The sequence below is a fragment of the Empidonax traillii genome, unplaced genomic scaffold (genome assembly GCF_003031625.1).
Source record: "Empidonax traillii isolate 1590-97213 ecotype Southwest subspecies unplaced genomic scaffold, ASM303162v1 scaffold30:size3273891, whole genome shotgun sequence".
NCBI lineage: Eukaryota > Metazoa > Chordata > Aves > Passeriformes > Tyrannidae > Empidonax > Empidonax traillii.
In genome coordinates, this window is record NW_020955223.1 from 1,692,114 (window position 1) to 1,698,885 (window position 6,772).

Below are 6,772 nucleotides of genomic sequence, written 5' to 3' on the forward strand. Positions count from 1 at the left end.
TGTATCTTGTTTCTGTTTGCATTACTGTAACTAATCCTGGAAAACTCTATGACAGACTGGAGAAGGCTCAGGGAAGAGCTATAGGAACAAAGTACTGGAAAAAACAGGAAAGCTGTGTAGGAGTTCAACATGATTAACTTGATGGTTAAAGAGTGATTTAGTTTTGGTTAGTAAATGTGTACATGTGAAATATGAGCTTTAAATTCAACAGACTTAAAACCATAAAGCAGTAAGAAAATGAAAATAGAGGATTTCGCATTAAAAATATGGATTTGTTTTAGCATTAAGCATAATTAAGTACTTGGCCAGTTTGCAAAGGTGGACTTTTTCAATACTGATTTTTAAAAAAAAATTTTAAAATTAGATGATTTTGCAAAGGATATGCTCAAATAAGATGCTTTTGTAAGCCTTACTCGCTCATGATTATTTGAGGCATTTTACATTTCAGTTGACTTTAAAGAGGTGGAGTTTTTTAATTATCATCAGTATTCTTGCCTTACTAAAGAAGCAGATGCTACAGTAATTTTAGCTAGGGTGTTAACACATCTTTTAAACTGTCCGGAATAGATCTTTGAGGATAACTTTTGACTTCTGAAAATTTTTGGTTTGTCAAATGTGAACGAGTCTCCAGTAAAGCACAGGTAGTTGTAGTTGAGTGGCTTTATTAGTTGTTTTGATTTTTGTTACCTCCTCAATAACACTGTAATTATTAAGAGAAAGCAAGAAACTGGAGAGGAGGTGGTGTCTTTTTGGAGTGCAACACGTCACAGAACTGATGTGTCACCCAAGTGTGGCTGAGAGGAAAATGCTGATTGTGATAGAGTATTTCCTTGGTAAAGGCCACAGTGGAAGTGAGTGAACATACAAATTAAACTGCAAATTCAGTTGTCAGCAAGGAAGAAGACCAATCAGATGAAGCTGGGTAGACAGGTGATCCCCTTTTTAAGAACAAGTTGAAATTTCACCTTGGATTGTAACAAGTACTGCTGGTAAATTTTGTGCCTTGAAGTGCAGCTTGTAAGCTCAGATGCAGAGGAGCTGGAAGCCTGGGAGAAGAGGAGGGTGGGTAATCTTGGGTTTTTTTCCCCTGGAATTAGAAACTGAGCTTGTTAATATCGCACAATTAGGCTAATAACTGTGCCTGTAGAAAACTAAGTTCTGAAGGGGTTTTATTTGTTTTAATTTTATTTGTGTGCATAGAGAAGTGTGTGGTTAAACTTTGCAGTGCTTTGTGCAGCTGTTGGTTGAGAAACTGGGTTTGCTCAGGGCAAAGTAGGTTTACTAATACCCATGGTAATCTATTTCTTGTACCTTTGTTTATAACTTTGTAGTGGGTTGACCCTGGCTAGACACAAGGTATTCGCTACAGCTGCTCTCTCCCTCCCCTCTGCCAGTGGACAGAGGAGAGAAAAAAAAAAAGAGAAGGATTTATGAATTAAGAGCTGGGAGAGCTCAGTTACTGATCACCATCACAGGCAAAACAGACTCAAAGTGGGCATATTTGAATTTATTACTAACGGGATCAGAGCAAAAGAGTGAGAAGTAAAATAATCTTAAAAACACCTTCCCCCCACCCATCCTTCCTTCCATGTTCTCCCTCACCCCCGGTGGTGCAGGGAGTGGGGAATGGGGGTTACAGGCAGTTGTTGTTTCTGCTGGTGCTCAGGGAGAGGAGTCCTTCCCCTGCTCCTGTGGGGTCCCTCCCATCAGAGAGAGTCCTTGATGGACCCTTCTGGCATGAGTCCATCCCCTGGGCAACAGTTCTTTATGAAAGTGCTGTCCCCTGGGTCACTTCTCCATGGGGTGCAGTGTTTCATGAATGAGCTGTACTGATGTGAGTCCCCCCCCACAAGTCCTACCCAGGAAAAACCTGCTCCAGTGTGGGCTTACTGGTCCATGGGCTGCAGGTCCCCAGCAGGACCCTGCTCCTTCCTGGGCCTCCCAGGGGTCACAGCCTCCTTCATGCATCCACCTGCTCCAGCGTGGGCTCCTGCATGGGCTGCAGGTGGGTCTCTGTACCTCGATGGTCCTCCATGGGCTGCAGGGGCACAGCTGCCCCACCATGGGCTGCACCACGGGCCGCAGGGCCTCAGCTCCGGCACCTGGAGCACCTCCTGCCCCTCCTTCTGCACTGACCTTGGTGTCTGCCTTGTGGTTCCCATGTTCTCACTCTGCTCTTCCCTGGCTGGAATTCTCATCTGCACAACCACCTTCTGTTCTTCAATATGTTACCACAGAGGCGTTTCTATCACTACTGATTGGCTCAGCTTTGGCCAGAGGCAGGAACCTGTCCTGGAGCCGGCTGGCATTGGCTTCACGGGACAGAGGAAGCTTCTAGCAGCTTCTAAACAGAAGCCAGCCCTGTATCCCCCTGCTACCAAAACCCAGTATGCACTTCCACTTCTCCAAATAAGTTGTAAGTAAATAACATTATCTAAATCCCAAACTGCTCAGCTTAACAGTCATGTTAACTAAATCTGAGTGTCCAGCTGCTTTCTGCAGGTGAGATCTGAGTGCTCTTGAGATTTTTATGGACAGAGGTCCTTTCTCCAAGAAGTAGAAATCAAAGACATTAGACTCTCTGTTGAGGTTTGGTGTCAAAAGGCTGGGCGATTCCTTCCTTTCTGATTTTTATTGGATAAGAATTTCTAGTCTTGCCTTGTCTCTTATGATACAGAACTTTCTTGGGCAGTAGCAGCCTCCCTTTCCATAAGGTTGGTGGTGTCTTTGGGCTTGTTACATGGGGAAGGAGGAACATTCTTGTGAAAGGTTAAAAAAGTAGTGTTGCCTTTGGAAACTGAATAATGTTTTTAGAAAATAGGGAAAAGAAAAAAAAAACAACTTGAATCTGCTTCTGTGATTCGTTTGGATTCTAATTCATTGTACCTTCGAGGATGCTGAAAAACATTTAGCATTTTTGTATCAGTTGCTGGGAAAAGTTTCAGGTGTAGCTTTACATCTCTGTGACAGTACAGAGATGTTTTGGAGGGCCCATGTAGGTGTATTTTAGGGGTTGCCACTTCCTAGTTTTGGTTCAAGTGAAGTATTCCAGGGAGATAGTTTAGACACTTTCTGAATTGTGTACCAAAGAAACTTGCCCCCCTCTAGGGAGGATTTTCTGGTTTTCCTCTTGTACAAGGGAATACTAAACCTTCAGGGGTAGAAGAGTGATGAAGATAGTAGCAGTAGGTCTTGCACTTGCTAAACAATGGGAAAGCAAAGGCAGCCTAGGCTTTACTTTTACATGATTTGGAGGGTAACCTTGTATGTCTATATTTCTATATACAGGATGTTCTTTAGGTTAGGAAGCGAGTGGATGCTTTAATACTCTAGAGGAGCATTAGCCTGGATAAATGTCATTTGTTCTCTAAATCAGGCCATCTGTAGATTGCAGTCTGTCTCTTTGATAGCATCCTGACTGAAAGGCTGTTGAATGCCACTGTAGTGTGATTTGGTTTTGTATTCAGTAATACAAACTGAGAAAATGTACCTACTAGACTGTATAACAAACTAGATATGAAAAAAATATTGCATGGGAATACTGTAAGTACTGCAGTGTGGGGCACCTCAGCAGCCCGGGGTCTCTGGTACTTATGTAGCTGCCCTGTGGTGCCTGTGGAAATGCACTGAGGGAAACTAAATGTCTAAAGATTTATGTGTCTTAAGGATAAGGGACTGTTGAATAGAGTTGCAAGAATATTCTGGATGTGGAAAGTCAATTTGTGGATATAACCCCTTTGAGCAAAAATGTCCTAATTGTCAGCTGGAGCAGATTGTTCAGGCAGTTGTCCCTCCAGGAGATCTCAGGTGGTTCAAGGCTCCCAGGGAACTGGGCCTGTGAATGTGAGAGAGACTTCTCTGAGTTTTCTGAAGAAGGTGCTCTTCCAGCAGGAACTCACCACAATGTCACGCATCCTGATCTGCCTTCTAATCCTGAGCCAGTCAGCTCTCATCCCAAGGTATCCATGCCTTCCCATATAAAGGGCAAGTTTCCCTCCTCACCATCCTGTCTGGTCCCACCTAAAGAGCCCCTATCCAGCACTGGCAATGTTCCAGCTTTGTGAGCTGTTCCACCACAGCTCTGATCCCAGTGAGATAATAGCCTTGCACCTGCATGCAGCCTCCAGTTCCTCCTGTTTGCTCCTCAGGCTGTGTATGGCTCCCTTTGGAGCCACCCAGGTCTCCCAGAGCACTGTGAGAGTTCCCCACAGGGCTCTGATCTTGAAACTTTGCTTATTTGGGCTCACTTTGGTCATCTCTGAGGTTGAGCTTGACCACATCACCCTGTGCCTTGTTTGCCAAAGCTGGGCCACCACTTTGACACTTGACTGAACAGACCTCAGTGGTGTCTCCACAGTTACCTGGAGCCAAGTCCCTGCGAGCTGCACACCTCCCTAGATGGCCAGTGGTGTTGGCAGCAGGAGTTTCCTGCTGCTGTCAGTTGCTGCTGCCTCCCAATACCTCTGTCCAGACCAGAGGCTTCATGGGACACAGCCCCAGGGCTCTGGCTCTGTCCTGTGCATGCAGGTCTGCCAGTGGAGCAGGAGTTGTTCTCCACCTCTCAGCCTTCACCATCATGGGAGTCTCCATTTTGCAACACGGTAAGTATGGGCTCTGGTGGCCTCTTCTGTGTGGGAGTATCTTTTCCACGATCTCTGATGTCTGGGAGATATTGTCTCCTCCTTGTTCAAACCAAGAGGATGGGACCTGGTATCCTGCAGCCATCAAGACTTAAGGCAGGCAGGACCGTGGTGGTGTTCTGAGCTCTGGCAGTGAGCTGGGGACAGGAACATCATCCTGAGTCACAGCAAGACTGGCCCCAAGTTACATGATGCTCTTGTGCGTCCGGTGGTTTCTTTTCATATGCCCTGGTGCAGAAACTTAGGCTCCTTGATAGAGATTTTGTCATTGCTGATGGTGTATATACTGGATTAAGTCTTCCCTGCAGAAAAGCACTTGCTTCACTTTGGCAGTTTTACCTTGCAGAAAGGAACTTGTTTTGTATGCTACACAACAGGACTTATTTTGGGGCCATAAAAGCATTTTCTTGTATCTTAAAATACTTTCCTTTTTTTCACTTGGATAACAGCCTGAAAACAACATTATGTACCTCAACTCCAATTAAGTCTTGCATTAGATACTTCATATATTTATGGGGAACAGAGAAGGAATCCAAAACACTTACAGACTTCTTCAGTCCTTAAGCTGCATTCTTCATTAAAAACCACCCCAGGACAGACAGTTCAATCTGCTCCTCCAAATCTCAAGTAGAAAGTGACCCATTATGGATTTTTAGTTGTATTTAATATTTGCTAATAGAGTAGGCTGTTAAAATGGGTGGGGCAAGAGGGGGCCTGTGATGCAGTGTCAGTGCAGCCTTTTTTCCTGAATGCTTCTGTTTGCTTTTTAATCTTGTTTCCCTTTATACTTTGTTTGGGGGAAAAAAAAAACAACTCATTTTCCATGGCTTAAACTGCGAGCAGTGAGAGGGACCTGTGCACTCTGATGTCTGTCCAGGCTTTGAAGCACAGCAGTAGTAACTTATGAACTTGGCAAAGGCTGGTGAAGCCAAAAGTTCTCCTACCTCTAAGAGATCGGGGTCACTTCCCTTAAAAATGAAAGCAAAAGCTGCAAAAGCTCAGTGTGGGAGGAGGAGGGAGCGTTAAGAACTGACAAAAAGAAGATTTTATTCCCTACATGAAGAACAGCAGTGGCTGTGTATATGTTGCATCTTGCAGGTGAGCTTGGCTGTGGTTTGGTGACAAGTAGAGGTGACCACAGGCCACCTTTTTTTTTTTGGTTTGGTTTGGTTTTACTCTTTTTTTTTTCTTCTCTTTTTTTTTTTTCTTTCTCTTTTTTTTTTCTTTTCTTTTTGGAGGGAGTCAAGTTTTCACCAGATCAGTACCAGTACAGGCTCTTCCATCTGGAAAGGGCCTGCTATGATGATGTGGGGTGGTGGCTCACATTTAAGTGGGTTTGGGATGCTCACAGACCTTAGACCTGTGTAGGCTTCTGTGACTTTACAGCACAGACTGGCATTTTGGGGGAAAAGCCTCAAATCACTTATGTGCCTCTGGCTCCTTTGCATCCATGGCTGCTGTCACCAAATCCAGGGACAATCTTGCAGAGAGGTCAGATCAGCCCAAGACCCAGATGAATCACAGATCAGGAAAGTCCCCCCAGGGCTTGTCTTATTCTTCAGAATCTGTGTTGTCTTCTAAAAATCTGTCTTTCTAAACATCAAACTATCACCCTGCCATAAGTGAGTGTTGCTCTCTGTGGTCAGACTTTGATGTTCTGAACCTCAGGTACTCAAGTTCAGGGCAGAGATGGAAGGACCACCCAGACTGCCTAAACAGTCCAGGAAACTATGCAGCTGTAACAGCAAAGCAGTTACTTCAGTGGCCCATGATTTCAGTTCCTGTATTTTATGTGTCAAGGGTTTGAGGATTGTACTTGGAATAATAGAAGGAGTTTGGTCTTTTTCCTTGTTGGATCCTGCTCCTGTTACATTCAGCATGCTTGTTTCCTGCAGCCAGCTGTTATCCACCCACCTAGATGGAGACAGAGTTGGATGATTTACTTGTGTCGTACTTTTAAAGTTTTTACCTTGCTCCAGCCTGTTGATGAAGCAAGCATATGGCTTCCTGCACCTGTCCTGGGGCCTTTCCTACTGCCATAATAGCTGTGGAAGTATAAAATAATAAAAAAAAAAAACAACCCCACCCTGCAGAGTAGGTTTCTGGGATAGATGAAAGACTTTTGTTTAAAG